This window comes from Anastrepha obliqua, chromosome 1 (genome assembly GCF_027943255.1).
Source record: "Anastrepha obliqua isolate idAnaObli1 chromosome 1, idAnaObli1_1.0, whole genome shotgun sequence".
Lineage (NCBI taxonomy): Eukaryota > Metazoa > Arthropoda > Insecta > Diptera > Tephritidae > Anastrepha > Anastrepha obliqua.
In genome coordinates, this window is record NC_072892.1 from 122,232,436 (window position 1) to 122,251,802 (window position 19,367).

At 37.9% G+C, this 19,367-nt stretch overlaps 1 protein-coding gene across 5 annotated transcripts in view; it reads left to right on the forward strand.

Annotated features, from left to right (window-relative positions):
- The window catches only part of LOC129235935 (peripheral plasma membrane protein CASK), a 115,601-nt gene that overhangs the window by 21,172 nt on the left and 75,062 nt on the right, over window positions 1–19,367 (forward strand). For 4 of the 5 annotated variants that reach the window (XM_054870021.1, XM_054870023.1, XM_054870022.1 and 1 more), the window contains exon 1: window positions 8,210–8,411. The exons of the other annotated variant lie outside the window; for it this stretch is intronic. The gene's annotated coding sequence lies outside the window, so the exon portion shown is untranslated. Of the gene's footprint in view, window positions 1–8,209; window positions 8,412–19,367 lie in introns of those variants that run through there. 5 annotated transcript variants of the gene reach the window in all.

The window sequence follows — 19,367 nt, forward strand, 5'->3', positions numbered from 1 at the left end:
GTTCAATATGGGCGCAATGCGCGCAACGTTTGCGTTAATGAACACTCATTTTGATAATAAAGTTTTATCATTTGAACGTGCTGTTCAATCGTATAACTTGCCATGATGATTTGGCATAAACAACTGAATAATGAACAAAAGATTTGACAGATGTCACCAAAACAAAATGGCTGCCACAGGGCGCCAAAATCGACCCGCGCCAATTGAAAAACCCTTTAGAAAGGAGGAGCATTACAAAAAATTCTGGGAGATGGGAGAAAATTACTTAATACTTTGAAGCAGAAATGGACAATGAATGTTACCTTTAATGCCATTGAAAATAAGGGAGAGAGCAATTCTTGCCCTTCTTTTTACTTTCTAAAGACTAGAGGTTTATCAATTCCATATGTAGTAGGGTCCTCTAATGAGGAATAAAAAAATCATTTCATAGAGCCTCATTATTACAATAATATGCCAATAACAGACCAATGACAAAATGTCTGGTGCTCGAGCAAAATATTGTGCAAAGGATTTCTAGATGATCTATGGGCCTTCGCATGCTGTCGAAAGCGGATATGAAAATTTTAGTATGAACTTTAAGAAATCATCAACATTGCGTGACGCATGAAGACTGCAAGTCAACCGTCGAATCTATGTGAACATTTCTCTGCAGAATATCAGAGAGCATTGTATTACGACAATCTCAAATTAAAAGAGGATTTATACACACATCCTTGCGCGTTAGTTACGTCATGCACCCAAGACAAGTTGTGTGAGATTCACTGCAATATAGACATCCACACACGGACAAAATTATTCACACATTTCAATTTCACAAATAAAATATTAAGTTCAAAGAAAATTTAATATTTGGTAGGCATTCCTTTTTGCTTTATGACTGCATTAAATCTATTTGGCATAGAGTTAACTAATGTTTTAGTTGCATTTAGACCCAAATTTGGCCATTCCTGTTGGAGTACCTCCTTTAGTTGGGTTTTGTTTGTTATGTTAGTTTAGCGCCACGCCTACCGAATTCATCCCACAAATATTTGATGGAATTCAAGTCTGGAAACTGTGGTGGTGTTGGGAGAATGTGAGGCACATGATGAATGGCTTATATCCGCACATCGTGGGCAGTATGGTGGTAAAGTGATTTATCCATATTACCACCAATAAATACAAGATTACCTGATTAACATACACCCCCACCACCATATTCCACTGTACTTACTGTATTACCTTTTTCGAATTCAGTATTGGGTTTTCTCCAGACTCGAATCCTTCCATTCGATTGAAAAATGTTGAATTTACTCTCGTGGCTAAAAATAGCGTTGCTCCAGAAATCAAGTGGCATATTTTTGTATTCCTTTGCGAACTCCTGCCTCTTATTTTTATTGATGTGCTGCACCCGGCATGTTTCAATGCCTTGATGACAGGGCTTGATGGCTCTCTTAATCTCTTCACGAACTTCTGCTACCATTTGCGTTGATGTAATTTTTGAATTCTTTTTTATTTTCCTTATTATTTGGCGTTCATCACTGGCGGTCAATTTTGCGTGGTCTCTCAGTCTGAGGTCGGCTTTTAAGATTTTTTTCAAAGAGAACTAAAACTCGCTCTAACAAAATGGTGCGGAAGCGCTAGTTGGATTCTGGATGAATCACCACTCCAACCAACCAAAGACTCGCTCTATTTGCTTGTAAAAAATAGTAGGCGGGTATCTATGCCAAGTACGAGTAAACGTGTCTATTTATTGATTTTGCGTCTTAGGGCTGTGGGCTACACTGAAATTTTCTGGCAAATATTTTTTTTCCGAATATCATATTTAGAAAGTGGGGCAAAAGTGATCCATTAAAAGCTAATGTTATGCAGTGAAATGTTCCCGGAAAATGCGCCTGCAATGATAATGCAATGAAATTTTGTTATAGGATATTTGCTCTTTCGAATAAACTAATAATGTCCCGAAAAAATAGTTTTTTTTGCCACATTTGGATTTTTGCTCACTAATGGTGATAAACACGATCGTTCAGTGTTCAATAGGAACTCGCAGGCGCTGCCTCGATGCTTCATAACAGTGTGTCTGTTGGCAGGTTTGGTACAGGAATGCAATAATTGCCTGCGCATATTATACAAAGCAAAAATTGCCATATTTGGAAGAGGGTAATTTTTATAACTATCAGGAAAAGTTTCCAATCGTAATGGTAAAATGATAAGAATTGGGTTGCGATTTTCCTCTCCATATCACTTTTTTCTTCGGTACAGGGCAAAGAAACCCGCCTTTTCTATTTAGCATAAACTTATCCCATCAGGAATATTTATTTAAAACAGTATCAGGTGGGATTTTAAACTATATCCTTCAGCAAATACATCGCTGCTTTTAGTTTTTGTCGACAGTCTGTCATCGCTTCCTGTCCGCTGTGATGATGATGAAATGAAAACTTAACGCACTCACGTTCACGCCTGCAAAACCCCAGCTTTCCCTCAAAACCACTCACGTTACGCGTCAAAAAAGCTACCACAATGTGAAAATCGCTAAGAAAAAACACTAAAATAATCTGCAATTCTGTAAGCTTCTTTCCAACACAGTTACTGTTACGGAAGATCCTGTTCCGTCATCAATTTTATTACTGTTTATGAAGTTCGAGTCTGCCATGAAAAAGCTCCTCATAAAAATATCTGCCGTTCGGAGTCGGCTTGAAACTGTAGGACACTCCATTTGTGGTGTACGCGCCAATTATATATGTATATTACGAAGTTTAAAATCTCGTCATCGCTTCAATTGATGTCAGATCCTCAGAAACTTTTGTAAGAGAGGTGAATATACGAGAATCTGAGTCTATCTTCGAGATCTGATATTCACGACTCTGTAACATGGCGATGGTAACATGATATTTGAGCGTTATCCAAAACCTGTTAGAAGCGTTAAGTCTAAAGACATTCTTAGCTACTAAGTTTTTAAGATTGTTAACAAGCGAAATATCGAAGAACTCTAGAGCGCCATGAATAACGATGCGGAGACGACTCTATTTTTATAATTTCCTTTCCTCGTGTAAATATAATATCATATCTTCTCAGATCACCTTTGAGGCATGTGTCGCATTCGTTCGTATGGATATTTAATAAGTTTTGCGGCTTGATAAGAAATATACAGTTTTATGGTTTGAAATACACTTTATTATTCATTATAGTCTCCCTGAACATCAATACACTTCTCCTAACGAGATTCTAGTTTATGAATTTCATCCCATAGGTGACAATCTGGATGCAATCCTAACTTTCTCCCTTCTGCTCTCACTACGAGATGTGCCTTTTTTTTATCTGGACAATGCAGAGGATACCAACAAGTTTCTGTACTTCACTTCTGTCACACAACATTACGGCTTTACGGAAAATATAATATAAGGAAGAGATTATCAATTCTCAGCTGATCTGCAAATTTAGCGCCATATAAGTTCATCTCTCCAAAAAACAACAAAATAATTAGCCAACAGTAATGTGTTTTAATACAACTCCTGAGGTTATTCAGGTCGTGACGAATTAGTTGAAAGTCTTTCGATAAATCGATGCATCGTTAATGCTTTAAAAAACATTTCTCAATGGTTCACAATAGGAGCACTTTGCGCATTTTTTTATTGTACTTTGTATTTAACCAATGTAATTAGTTGACATAAAATGAGGAGCTTTTTCATGGCAGAAATACACTTGGAGATTTGTCATTGCCTACCTAGGGGTGATCGCTATTAGAAACATATTTTTCTATCATTTCGTATTTCCTGTCCGGGGTTTCGAACCCGTCCACTTCCGAATGGTAATCACGAAGCAACACTCGGCTGCGGGCCATAGAAAAATGGTGCCGTCTTTTTACCTGTAACCTTCAACTTTCCTTCGTCAATAAACCGCAGATTCAACACTGTGCAACTTCATAGGAGAAACAGTTACAGTCATTTGTTCGCTGACTGGTTGACAGCCCACCTGCCTAACAGGCGGTCTGCACGTCAACATGCAATCCCTGCAATTTGTCATTGCTTCTGTCATAGGCATTGCGCAATAAAAATTCGTTGCTGAATATCTGAATGTACACAAACAAATAAGAGCATACATACATACATATTACTGTAAATATTCAAATGTAAGCTTTATGATGGTTGTTAGTGCCTTTAAAACACACATGTATGTGTGTATGTATATACGTCTGGTCGATTTTCGGGATGCCATAGTGCCGTATGGTTGGTTGGTTAGTTAGTCCTTCGGTCGGTAAGTCGCTAAGTTTCTGAGCCGTCAAGTCGTTTACCGATTCTCTGTGTAATTCTGCTAAGTTATTGCTTCTCTGTAGCCTTTGACTTGTGCTATACCGAGGCTATCATTGCCACAGTCAACATCTCTGTCGTTGCCATCGAAAACGTCTCCAGCATAAAGGCGAGCGTTATTTTACTTTTTGCTATGTGTTTGTTGTTGTGTTGCCAATAATCACTGTGTGCATTTGAATGTTGTACGCTTAATCTGCCACCGTGCAGACTTGGAAGCGAGAGTAAATGCGAAAGAGATGCCTGTCAATGAGAAAATATTTCGGCATTGCGCAGACGCTGTGGGTGCGAGCAACTTTGAATGCCAGAATGCTGTTTTAGCTGCTGCTGTGCAGATTCCGCAAACGTGAGTTTGATGAGTACGCAAATCTACTATATTCTGCAACAGCATCCAGCAGCCAAGGGTGCAGCGAAGTGCAAAGCCTGGCCAGAAAAGATGTTTCGATAAGGTGAGATGGCCCATCGTATGCTTAAATACGTATATTGCTATCCTGCTTGCGCTAACAGTGGGATTGGCAGCTTGAAACGCTGTACCGGAAATTGATTGCTGCCAAAGTTGACGTTGGCAGCGCAGTTAAAGCCGAAAGGTAAGTCTGCACCACCCGGTATGCGTGCATTCGCTTGAACATAGCGAACAAGCAGCCAAATGAATGTGGAGCGAGTTGAAGGTATCATAATGATGGAGACCGCCAGAAAGTGGGGTGGGTGGGAGGAGAGTGAAATATTAGAAGCAAAGAATTAATGTTATGTGCTCGAGCTGCATTCAGCGCTGCATCTTTCGTGGCGGCGCAAGTTTCATGTGGATTTGTGCGCTGAGCAAAGCTTAAGTATTCTGCTTAGATGAGCTGAGCCAAGCTGAGTTCGATTTGTGTTGAGTAGAATTGAGCCAGCCAGCCAATTGGCGCTCTCTCTTTTTGTTGCATGCTGTTGTGAAGCTGCGCTGTTCCTAGTATCCTTTCGAAGGATCTGCGCGATTTTTGCGTCTATAACAGTGTACTTTGCTGGCGCTATTTGTGGCAGTCGAACGCGAGCCCTTGGCTGGAAAGGGTACACAGCTCAGCACTTACTGCGACATACGGGCACCAAGTGAGAAGTAAAGAGCATACACAAGCAAACATTCACAATTTAGTGTTGCTGAAAATTGTGTGAAAAAATGGAAACTTGAGAATTTAGACAATAAAAAAATCTGTGAATAATTAACTACGCCAAAAGAAGAGTTAATTACAAATGAAACTAAAAGTAAATATATTAAAGTCGCAGATCATTGAACGCGTTTTTGGAATTAAAATGAAGTTGCAAAAATGCTAATTTAAAAAAGTATTAATACTGTGAAAAAACTAAGCTTTTCTTGCAACTTCTTCAACCAACGTTTTTTCTCCGACTCCTCACTGTGTCAGTTGGCAGCAGTCATGTGCAATTTTGTGTATGTGTGGGTGTGTTTTGGTGTGTGTGCGTGTGCGATGGCGGTGGGGAAGAAACTGAGTTTACCTTGCTGCCCCTCAGCAGCGCAGCACCCCCACCATTGTTGATTTGCACATATTGCGAGTTGGCACTGCCATTCTTGTTCCTTTTGCTATCGTTGATTTGTGTGGGAGATCGCAAACGCACAAAGACTCAATACGTACACAAAACAGCATTTTTTCTGCCATTTACCATTTTAAAACGCAACAATCGTATATTTTCCGTGCTAACGAGTGTGGCATTGAGCAATGGTGTGCGACCGGGGGGAGGCGCGCAGCTCCTCCGTAGTAGTGAGCAACGAAAAAATTATATTAAATTAAAAATACCGACACGAAATTGCTGATGAAATAATAATAGCACTATGGAGATATAAACACGCTTCATTTCCTATGATTTATGGGTGGGAGGGGTGTGTTGATTTATTTTTGTTGCATTTCAAGTGGGCTGTTGTGGCCACAAATTCTAAATGTGCGCCGTGCCAGGGCGGGGAATGGGAAGACAACAGTTGTTGCTGCTTTACAACGAGACCAACAAAGCTATGCATCGCTGCCAAGCATGGCTTCGTTCGTTAGCTCCGTTATTGTCGCCATCGTGTGCACCAAAATGGTCGCGTACCTAATACTTCAACTGCACTCGGCGTTTGATGTGTAGCCAACATCTATGCGCGTCCGCTCGTCCGAACGTTCGCTGATGTTTTGCCACCCACCAGTATGTTTTGTTTGTAATCATCTACAGCTAAGCGCGCCTCGTTTCGTAAACGACGGTGTATACTAGATAGTGGAATTTGTTTAATCACCCCTCCATATAGCCTTTTGGACGCCCACCATTTTTCTTTTATTTTCGCAACTCATGTTTTCTTCTTGTTCATATTCGATTTCCGCGTCAATGTAATTCTTTGTTGTTGCTGTGCGCAACACTGATGTAGCCATGACCGTCGCTATCAGCGCCACTGCTTGCTACCCACTCAACTTAATTAGAAATTTGAAAGCAAGTCACACAAAAAGCATAAAAAGGAAATAATGTAACTGTTATAATGTGAGGGTCGAAGAAAAAGCGCTTAATGGTTGTTGTAATACTCTCAAACTTTTTCACTCGACGCGTATAGAAAAAAGGAAATTAAACTGTGCTGAAGACGATAAAGAAAGCAGAAAGAATATATACAACAAAAATATATAACAAATAACGCAAAAAATTACAAAAAAGAAATACAAAAAAGCACTGAACTTTGAAATATACATACATACATACGTACAATAAAGGAAAAACTTTGTCTTCGTCTGCATTTGGACTTGGACTTGGTTGGTCTCGATGGTAGAGCGTAAGCGTAGACGAGCGTAACATTAGTGTGTGAAACACGCACGCACGCACACACGCACACATACATACGAACTCACAAAAGTACATACACACACGCGTACACTCCATTTTCTACATCACTTCGTGCCTGTGCATCTGCCTAGTGGCTCAGCACCTGCCTCAGCCTGAAAATCAGCCATAGCCTGAGCAATAGCGGCGTCAGCTTCCCAACATACCGCTGCCATCATCAAACGACCGCGCCAGTGTTCAGTATTCTGAGAGTTGTGTGTGTGTGTGTGTATATGTGCGATTTACTATGCTATGCGCTGTTGGAGTTCTGTTTGTATGTTCCGTTGCTTGATACTCGTATTGCTGCCTTCACCCCAAAAATCTGTTATTGATTTTGGATTCAAGCACGCACATATACATACACACGTCGTCGTCGTCGTCGCTGGCTGCTAAGTGCCCATTTACACGATGTCTCCACTGGAAGGGAAACATTTTGTTCGGGGGTGAAGGACGGCCGGGGAAGAGGGAAGGGAATTTGTCTCCTGTACTGGCGACACGCTTTGCTCTTCTTATTCGTATTTCCAATCTTAAAGCAATTTTTGACAGTTGCTTCATTCGTTTTCTGCTTTTGTGGAAGAAAGTTCTAAGTTATGTGTTGGTTTTCATACAAACGGAAGAAAACAACGATGACAAACATCCGAACGCTGCTTGGGAAATGCACGATTATTTTTGCGAGTAAATTAGGTATAATTTAAAATAGTTATGGGACATGTTTATGTTGATTTCTAATTTTTCCCTGCATTTCTAGATACTCAAGTTAATTTTAAGTTAATTATTTACATATGAAGTATTTTTAATTTAATTTTTTTTATTCAAGTATAAGAATTTATAAATATATTTCAATAAAAAAAACAACAAATTATTTATTATTTAACCAGTTTGCATTTTTCATTCATATATTTAAGAAACTGTTGTCGAACGCTCTCTGCTTTACATGTAAGCGCGTGCGAGAATACTTCCGAACCATACGATGCTAAAGTATTAAATGTCAAAATGTCGCCGAAAACAATTTTGCCCGTGTGCCCGCGAATGAGACATGAAAAGAGAATTTCCAGTGTCTCCATTCCAGATGTCTCCGTGTGTAAATGGGGTGTAACGAGAGAGGCAACAATCAGCATTCAACATCCAGCGAATAATAAACGCATACAATAGCGAGTGTAGCAGCGTGCGAGAGGGCAGCGGGAAATGGGAAGCCGTAACCAAAGCCCGAGAAGAGAAAATAAGAGTAGCAAGAAGCGCTATTGAGCGAGCGTCTGCCTGCCAGCCAACAAATCAACCAGCCGTGAAGATGCTAGCAATATTGTAGTAAGTATGACTTTGCTACTTTTTTTTTGGCTTTTTTTTACAAATTCTACAGAAGTTTGCTTTAATATTTGCTTACATTTTTTTCTTAAATATTTTTGTTTCTTTTTGCCATTTGCCAGTTGCTATACAGTTCTTGTTGCTGCTTTTGTTATAGTTACTTTTGCTTAGATTTCGCTTTTCGTTTCATTACATTTATGTATCGTACAAGTATTTCATAGCTTAGCACTGCGTTCCCCACTGCGTTGAAGGATGCTGCCCTTCGCTTGAACATTTGCACCGCTCATTTTGTATTGAATTCGGTGTTAAATTGCTCCTATTTTTAAATGTTTCATAAATTTCATTATTGTTTTTTGTTTTTTTTTGTCTTTTGAATTTAAATACTTTCTGCCGCGGCAGGTCTGCGCCTTCTGGTATGACACAGTTAGATATTTATTCTGGTACACTCAGCACTCAGCGCACAGCCAAACTACCAAGTGCTCGTTGTCGTTTGGTGTTTGTTTTTTCACTCGTTTACTCGTTCGTTTAATTTAATTAAATTTTCCTTTGTGGTTTTTATTTGCAAGATCTAACATGGCAGCCATTTGCAGTCGTGCAACCAGCAAGGACCTCTCCAATGTTGTTTCAGTAGGTTCTTTGGCTTAATATAATTTGTTCTTCGCATTTTATTCCGTATTTTTCTTAACAAGAATGCTGGTAGCAATCGTGCCGTAGCAAGTTTGCGTTGCCGTTGCCATTGCCATTGCCTTTTGCCATGCTCAGCCAAGCTATCGCTGGTGCTGGTGCTGCTGCTGGTGCTGTTGCTGCTGCTGGTGCTGTTGCTGTTGTTGTTGCTTGAGCGTAGCTATAATAGTTGGGAAACTTGCCACACAGCAGTTGATTAATCGGAAATACCAATTTAATTAAGAAGAAATTTTCAACTTCCTGCAAATATTTTTGCTTAGCTTAGTCGTAGTAGCGTGCGAGCGATGTGGAATTAATTGAGAATTAACAACTTTTTTCCCTCTGCTGCATTGTGTGGTTTTTCAGGCTCGTTATCTATGCATTCGCTTTTGAAAAACGTAAAAGAGTAAAGAGAAATAGTAGAAATATTTACAAATTCAAATCATGAAATAACAAAATTTATAATAAGAAATTACACAACTAACTACAAAATAACTTTAAAAATATTTTATTTGACGTATTTTCTGTGGTGCATGTCGTCAGTCATGTTTGTAAACAATTTCTATATATTCAAGCTTTTTTCCCACACATTTTTCTTACTAACTGGAATATCTGCTTATAAGACAAAACACTAAATAGATTGTAACTGAATTTTAATATGAAACCAGAATTTGAAGGAACTACACGGTCTCCCTTCTAATAGTTAAAAAAAACGCAGTGGTTATTTAAAATAAATTAAAATATTTTCTCCCTGGAACCATAGGAAATAATAATAATAATTATTCCAAAAAAGTTCGCATTGATGTAGAGCACAATGTGAAATAATTGGCTGCCCCGAATCGTCACAACTTTGTTGGTGGTGCGTCGAATCTCGTATTTGAGTTCAGGCATTCTTCTTGGGCTACTCGCATAGATCTTACTTTTCAGAAGCCGCCTTAATTTTTTTAAATTTCGTGCTTTGAGTTATAGGGCTTTCGTTGTATATTTTTGACACAGGTTTATGTTCTTTGAACACAGGTTTATATTCTTTACCTATATTAACATCAAATAAAATACAAAATCTTGAAAAGCCTGGATAATTCAATGAACAATTCATATTTCATCACTGTGCAACCTTTACAAAGTAGCAACTAAATAAACTTACTGCATGACTAGATTTCACTATCTCTTATTTTACTTTGTATGTAAGCAACAAAGCAACAATACATCGTACTCCCTATCATCTTATATTTTTACGTCCCGAAGTGTAATACGAGGGTAGAGGGAGGATTAGCAATTTTCAATACAAACAGTGTTTCTTTTAACAAAACCTCGCTTTATGAGATACTGAACTATCATAGAAAAGTTACGCGGCAATGACATTGATGGTCTATGCTCCAAGGTAAACAACTACCTCGCCTGCCTTTATCGCTTCTTCACTGCGAGGAACTTACAACTTTCCCCCACTAATTCCACGGCGACCCTCTTCACCACCTGGACAAAGGAAGTCAAGCTGCAACTTAAGGTAAAAGTTGACGACATACCAATTCCGACGGCTAACAACCCCAAAATATTGGGAGTTAGTTACCTTTGACAGCTTGCTCTCCTTCTCAGCGCATACAAACGCTATTGCAACTAAAGTACAGAATCGCACCAAGGTCCTCAAGTCGTTTGCCGGCAGCACTTGGGGCAAAGACAAGGAAATGTTGCTGTCGCCTTTCAAGGCAATAGGCCGACCGGTTCTAAACTATGCTGCACCTGTCTGGTCGCCTGGAACCAGTGATTCGGTGCTAAACGAGGATAGCTCAAGTGTTGCGAGATCATCCTCAATGAATGCTTGTTATGCTTAGATTTTTTGCAATAATAAACAAGCAAATATCTTTAAAAAAACTTTTTTTGTTTAATTAAATACTAACATTTTACTAATCTACCGCAGTTTTATAAATTTATATCATAAAAATGGTCAACCCTTTTCAATTTTATTTTGAAACTTTTCTCCGACAACTCACACACGCCGCAAAAAATTGCTTGATTAATCTGCGAAATGGCGCTACGAATGAGCTCAATGATGCCACTCTGCGAATTTCGTATTTACGACGTAGTCGTTCGAAGTCCGCGATACCTTTTTCGTAGAATATATGAAAATCGTGCCACGTTGGATGCAACGAAAGGGCGAACGTAGTCTATTTTTTTAGTTCGATATATATGTACTTCATTCAACATTTTTCCATTTTTGTTGGCTTCCAAATAAAACGATTTCATGAGCCCCACAAATTAGACGTATCTCTCTCATCCATTTCTTTTTTCAACTCAAATGAATCTCAAATCATATTTGAAGTTAAGACATAGTTCCAGAGGTCTACATCTAAATAATGTGCGCGATGAGATGAGTTAGGCTACGAAACGTGCAACGCAAACGCGGACTTGCATGCCAGTGCGTTGTCCTAATGGATAATAACTTTTTTCCTTGCCAACTCCTTCACATTGGCATTCCATCCAAAAGTCCTGCATAATATGCAACTGAGCTGGTTGTGAATGGCACGATCCGGTTGTCGACACACCGGATTTTGCTTTCTTTAAATTTTAATTTACAGCGACGCTTAATGCTTCTTTCGCGTTTATGAAATCGCAAAAAGCACTCGTTCGAATTGCGGCTGGATATTGGCAAATATGATACTACTTTGACGCTGTCAAAGGCTTGCGTTTGTGGCAAATTTAACATTAAATCACATATCTATATTATAAGTCGTGAATTTTATCGCCCATTTATGGTGATAGGACCGCAAAAAAATTTTTTTCGCACGAGAAATTCACTTTTTCTTTTTCCCAGAGAATAGCCAGCTGTAACTTGCAAGATTTTTTTTGGTTATACGAATTTGAAGTATTTTAGATGAAATTTGTTCAATCAGTGGCTTGATATTTCAGCTTGGTCTGCTTATTTTATTCCTGTGGCTGATTTAATTTCCAATTGGCGCATAAGAAAAAAAAGTATATGAAACAAAATTTCATTAAACTTTCTTTTTTATTTTGTTTTTCATATTTCTTCTTTGTGTTGAACAAAAAAATATTTCAAAGCAGTCTGTTGCTCTAATAATCCATCTAGTACAACATTTGACTTGAAAGCCGCATAGCAAAATATGGGGTTGGCAACTAAGTAATTGCGGATTTCACTCATATATGGCTTCAGTTGAATTTTTAGGTTTGCAGACGTAGTACAAATGTAAAACACATTTTGTTATTTGATAGTTGGCAATTCAGCTGTCAATCAGCAAAAAAAGTTTTTTTGATCGGTTGCGTAGTTTTCGTTTGGTGTACGTTGAAAAATGCAAACTCAAAAGGAACTTTTTCGTCATATTTGGCTTTTATATTTTCACCAAGGGAAACCCGCATTGCAAGCTCATAAAAAGTTATGTGCTGTTTATGGTGACGAAGCTTTAAAAGAACGGCAGTGTCAAAATTGGTTTGCCAAATTTCGTTCTGGTGATTTTTCACTCAAAGATGAAAAACGCTCTGGTCGTCCAGTTGTAGTTGATGACGCCCTAATTAAAGCAATAATCGATTCGGATCGTCACAGTACAACACATGAGATTGCAGAGAAGCTTCATGTATCACATACATGCATTGAAAATCACTTAAAACAACTTGGCTATGTCCAAAAACGATACACGGGTTCCTTACGCACTGAAACAAACTCATTTAACGTAACGCATTAACAGCTGCGATTTGCTAAGGAAACGTAATGACAATGATCCATTTTTAAAACGATTGATAACTGGCGATGAAAAATGGGTTGTTTACAACAGTATGAAGCGGAAAAGATCGTGGAGCAGGCCAGGTGAACCAACTCAAACAACATTAAAAGCTACATTGAACAACTAATGAAATTAAACAATGCAGTTGAAGCGTCCCGAATTGACAAATCGAAAAAGTATTGTATTCCATCATGACAATGCAATGACACACACATCTTTGGCCACTCGGCAAAAATTATTGGAATCTGGTTGAGATGTTTTGCCACATCCACCATATAGTCCTGACCTTGCACCATCTGATTACTTTTTGTTTCGATCTTTACAAAACTTCTTGAATGGTAAAAATTTCAATAATGATGATGATATCAAATCGTATCTGATTCAGTGTTTTGCTAATAAAAACCAGAAGTTGCATGAACGGGGGATTATGAGGCTGCCTGAAAGATGACAAAAGGTCATTGATCAAAATAGGCAATACATTAGAGAATAAAACATTGTCTTTGATTTAAAAAAAAATCCGCTATTACTTAGTTGCCAACCCAACAATAGCTTGTAATAAAAAATTTAAGCGCGGAATTTCTTAATATTTATTATTTTAAAAATAATTCAAAAGAAATGTGTTCTATAGTTATTTTCGAACAATGGCAAGTACATAACAATGATTACGTGGCTTTTGTTTATTTTGGCCACATTTTAGTTTGATCTCCATTACTGTGTCACCAGAATTTTTAATCTACATAGTGAAAAACATTTAAAGTATTCATAATGAAATTCTTCTTGATCAAGTATTCCAATAACTTCAATACCGTACGATGAAAACTAAGAGGTTTATTTGCTTGCAGAGTCACGGTGTTTTGATTTTTACCAGAAATTGCTAGACAACTAATTGGCCATTCTATTTTTGTTGGCCACCTTGCTTTTTTGACTATTAGAGCTAGAAATCAGTCATCGAAACTCAAGTAGTCGAACTCAAATTCTTCTCCTTCTTTGAAATTTGCTACTTTTCCATTATCTGTTGAAGAGAGGTCTGGTGCTTGAACTGGAATTACTTATTTTTGCACATCTATTGACCAGACATGACTGGTGTTGAGGTAATGATGTTGTTGCTTTAACGATTCATACACAACTGGCAGGAAGAAAAACAAATTTCATTTTGAAGTCCATTTGAAGTCGTATCAAGGGAGACAGTCTTTCACTATCTGTGTGAGTGCCCAAGAGTTGTGGGGAAATTGTGGTAGAAATTGCAGGAAAGAAAATAGATGACGAGACTTATAGTCAAATCAAGATGGGCGGCAATGGTTCTACTAGTGGTGTACCAAAATGGTACCTTTTGTGCTAATTGAGTCTGGGGCGTGTCACCAAGACAGCACCTCAACCAACCAACCAAGTCGAATTCAATTTGGCTTTATTTTACTGCGAATATATGTATGATCGTTGATTGACCCTTCATCCGATTTCGATGACATTTGGTCAACTTATTCTTTGCACTTGGGGGAAGAATATTAACATAATTCCAATACACGATATCGTATTTGAATTACTGATAGCTTCTATAGTTATGAACCAAAACGATTTATACTCATAACAGATCTGGAAAAAAACAAGACTGACTTCTGCTTGATAGTGTTGAACAAAAAAATATCTCAGAAACTTCTTACGAGAAGCTCAAACTGTAGATTATGGATATCGCCGGCAGATGTAGCTCGTAAAACAACATTCAGATAACGAAATGTTGGCGCTGAAATCGATAGCTTATGGCTTGTGCCATTTTCACCTTCACCTTGAAAATATTCAAAACCCATTTCACAGTCGAATATTGCCATTCCGTGAAATCCAAATGCGTGTAGTTGTTGAAGGAAATGGAAAGCTTTTGCTTCTCGAACAAAAATTAGCCCACAGGACAAATATCAGAAATAGCCTGTTCTTTCTTGATGCGTCGAGCGACACTGTAAACACATTCCTTCCTAATTTGATGATTGGCTCCTATTCGGTCTCGAAACGGAATTGATTTTGCTTTATCTGGTGCACTTGCTTCATCCACTATTAAATTTTTTATATTCGGTGCTTTTTCTGAAGGCTCCTAAGAAATTGCCGGAATCGCTTGATCCAGCTCTTAAATATTTGCGATGACATGCACAGCCGTTCGGTGGCGCTTTTTGAAAAATGTTCACTGGCGACTATTGAAAAATTTTTCCTTTCATATCTACTCTGGTACAAGCTGATTAGCTAAGTGGTTGCCTTAAAGCATTGCATGTTTGGAAACAGGGTCGAAAATTCACAAGGTAAAGAACCAGTTGAGGCTACCATAAAACGTATTTCATATCCTTTGACCTTCTGTGTCGTTGTGCCTACCTTCTAACAACTCATTCTGAAAGTTTCTCCATAAAATACCACCAAATATAAATAAAAAAACATAAATGACTTTGGGAACGGGTTATTTTGGCAGAAAAAGCATCGATTAATGCAATGAACTACACAATTCAGTAATTGATTGATAGCGCCATAAAAGCGGACGAAGTTGTAAATTCTCCCGTTGAGTTTTTAAATTCCTTGCATCTTCCTGGTAAGCCCAATGGTCACCCAAAATTCGAAAGAAGAAGATTTGCTCATTCCTTACATGCCCGATATGCTATTTCGTTTACAAACGACTACACCTCCCCACTCACCTTGTATTCTCAAGGAGCATTAAAAAGGTTTAAGGTCAATCTCTTCAAATGTACGGATTAAAAAAGAATAAATAAATAATTGGCGCGTTCAGTTATGTTAGGTATTTTGCCGAGCTCCTCCTCCTATTTCTGGCGTGCGTCTTGATGCTGTTCGACAAAGGGAGGGACCAGCGTTCGGAGCAAATGGCTTTTTATGACAAGCGTTTTCATGGCAGAAATACACTCTGAGATTTACCATTGCCTGCTGCTATTAGAAAAAAAACTAGTTTCTATAGTTACGGAGATTCGAACCTACGCGCCACCGATTATATGTTGCATGCTCATGAGTTGGGCAACCAAACACATTATTTGTTTTTGCTGAAGACGGAAAATCGAAAAATATTGTCGGTACCACATAGCTCTTGAATAATGCCATGCTGATTTTCTCCTTTCCCTGGAAGTAGGTTTTTGAAGGTTGTCACTTTCGGTAGTCGTTCATGCTTCATTCCGTTTTTATTGCCAAATTTAAATTCAAACGATATTTCCACAAATACTTTTTCTACGAAATATTTATAAAATTTTACTTCTTTTAAAAAAAAATTTGGTTAGACGTGATTATCTTCTGTATGCTAATTTTTGACGCTGACTGTATATAAACTTAAAATAATTGCTCGAAAGCATACCAACTTTACTACGATAGTAACCAAGTGACAACGCTGCTCAAATATATCAGGTTTAAGCAAATGTTGTGGTAAAGTGAAATGTTCGCTTTAGTACAAATCCTGAAATATGTGAAAACATTCATACCCACCCGTACTCCAAAATTACACTGAATTTACTGCTGTGAGAGTGAAAGATACATATAAAAAATACGGTGATAAGGGAAATTTGGCTGGGGTTAAGTTGCTCGTAAATTCCATAGTGTTATAAAATGTAAATTTTGTGATTGTGTTGATGCCTTCATATTTGCATAAGGAGTTTTTTTATTGCTGTGCGAAAAAGTGAAGGTATAATGGGCGATTTCTTTTAAGTATATCCATAATGGATGATAAAATTAAAACCTTCAGAATTCCTTAATGTAGGTAATAATAAAAGCATGCATAAACAGTCACATGCGTCCATGCTTACCTGAATGCCTCTTCGGTGAATGCAAAATCACTGTAAATAAACTAATAGAAAAAAGGAAACGGAAGACGAGCAGCCACAGAAAGCCTACCAGGAAACTAGAGCTGGTTTTACAAAAAGCATAAATGCGCCAAATAGCAAAGACAAGATATTTCAATTAGAAAATGTTAGCAAATAGGAAGCGTGAAAGTAGAAAGTCGAAAGGATATGAAAAGTTTATAAGAATAACAAAATGATAAATAACTAAAAATAGATTTTATTATGTTTTGAAATTAAGAACAAAAGTTATGGAGGAAGGAAGTTGGAAAAAGTGTAGCGTGTGTAGCGAGATAAAAAAACAGCTAATCGCAAATGGGAATTTAATAACAGCGGCGCTATTGAATACTTCTGCAGCATGCGCGCCACTTTGATATGCACACATAAACAAACACATCTACACACGACTAAATAATGAATAATTGATTGCACTTAAATTGCGAAGGCGAAGGTGTATTTCATTTACATTCACATATACCTATACATACGCCTGCACGTGTACGTGCAACTGTTGAAGGTGCCTGGAAACTTTTTATCATTGATAACATTTCCATTTCAGTCGTATGAAATTATTCTGTTTTCTATTATTTTGCGAGTTTTTCCTTGGCTTGTTGTGCTATGATGGATGGGCTTCAAATGGCAAATATTTGCAGCTGCTTTTAACAAATAAGAGGAATACTAGGAAATAATATTGTATATATATAATAGAATTTCTAGACACCTACTAATGGTAAACGTGTGACTTTCTTTCTGCGCGAATCTATGAAAAGAAATGATATATGAAGAAAAATAAAACAACTTAAGCATTCGCAAAGAGTTTGATATGCCACGGAATCTGGATTTGTTTTTTGCGTTTTTTCTGCTTTTGATGTCTTAGAGTATTCTGCTATTTGATGAATGTGCTCAGCACATATGTGAGGCACAGATATGATTTTGTGTGTGTACGCGTAATTATTTAATGATAATTCTAATTGATTTGACGCCTAAAGTGAGTGCGCAAAAGTTGGTAGAGCTTTATTAGAGAAGAAAGTGCTTAAAGTGGGGTATGTAACACATGGGCTGAAAAGTCCTGTGCTTAACAGAGAAAACTGGTTTTTTTGTTCAAAATTAGCTAGATTCATCAACGTAATTTCCATCAAGAACAACGCAATTATTCAAGTGTTGCTGTAACATATCAATACAACTTCTGTAGAACGATTTTTCATTTGCCGCAAAGTCGGCTTCGGTTTCAACGATAACCTCTTCATTCGAGCGAAATATTTTACCGGCGAGCATTTTTTTCAGGTTTGCGAACAGCCGGTAGTCGCTGGGTGGCAAATCTGGTGAATTCGATGGATGGGGGAGCGATTCAAAGTTCAGTTCATGTAGTTTTGCCTTTCTTTTGATTGAGTTGTGACACGGTTCGTAGTCGGCGTGTTGAGCAAACACGCACCCACTTTGAACACAAATGCTCAAAACGTTCTTTTGATATCCTTACGATGTCAGCTAACTCACGTCACTTCACTTTTCGATCATTCAAAACGATTTTGTGGATTTTTTTGATGTTTTCTGGTGTTACTGCCTCATTTGGACGTCCACTGCGTTGTACATCATCGATGTCTCTTCGACCACCGACCACTCTTGAAGTCAGCAAAGCATCGTTTTATAGTTGTTTCTAATGAAGTGGTGTCCACATAATACTTTTCAAGCCATTGCTTTGCTTGAACGGTATTTTGGTATTTTTCCCCATCAAGAAACATAGTAATATTTAGGCACGAAACTCTTTTTGGTCCATTGTTTTGAAAATAACAGAAGTAGCATCGCTCTTAGTCCAGTAACTCACAAACTAATGAAATATCCTGAAATTTTGTATTTTTCATTATTAATATTGTTATATAGAGTCTTTTAAAAGTGTAGTTTAGATGCCAGTAGTGAATAATTCCTAGATGGTACTTCCCTTTTATGCTATCTTTCACATTTGTCAAGTGGACAAATGTATTGTACAATTTTACAGAGATAGAACGACGCGTTCATATTATTGAAACTTATTACGAAAATGTTCCTGATTTTTTTGGTAGGGACTGGTAGACCAAAAACTAGGCGGTAGTTAAGATTATCGCTGCTGTAGCATAAAGAGCTTCTGAATAACCTTCAACATCGATATCTCGACGTTCTCAAAAATTAGGCATTCATGAATCGACTGTTTGGCGGATTTTACCTGTAGACCTGCAGCTCATGGCGGACATTTAAATGATGCCATTTTTCAAATATAATTGTTAAGAGCCTTATTTTGAATAAAAATAGTGAAACCTAAACAGTCTATTAGAATAAAAATAGTGGGACCTGAAAAAAAATATCAAGGCGCGTCTTTTGAAAGACTCTGTATTATCTCTTGGATCTCAACCATATCGTAGTTTTTCAAAATTTTTGCACTGAGCCTGATTTTAGATTTTGAAGATCTCTGATGAGATAGGCTCTCTATTCGCATTGAAAATATCTTTGCACGAAGGCGCACTGGGACTTGTACGAAAAGTTTCGCCATCACCACTTACTCACACCACATCTACATCTTTTACGAAATGTATTTAACATTTGCCAAATTTCTTTTTAGACTTTGCCCCGTTTTTTCATGTGGTCACCTCGCTTTCCAAATAGGCAGGATTGGTGCGAAATGGCGAAAAAGTGCACCGAAGCGGGTACCTCTGTCTTCACTGACAGCTCCAAGATGGAATCGGGAGTCAGAGCAGGGCTTTTCTCTAAATCAGCCAATTTAACTATCT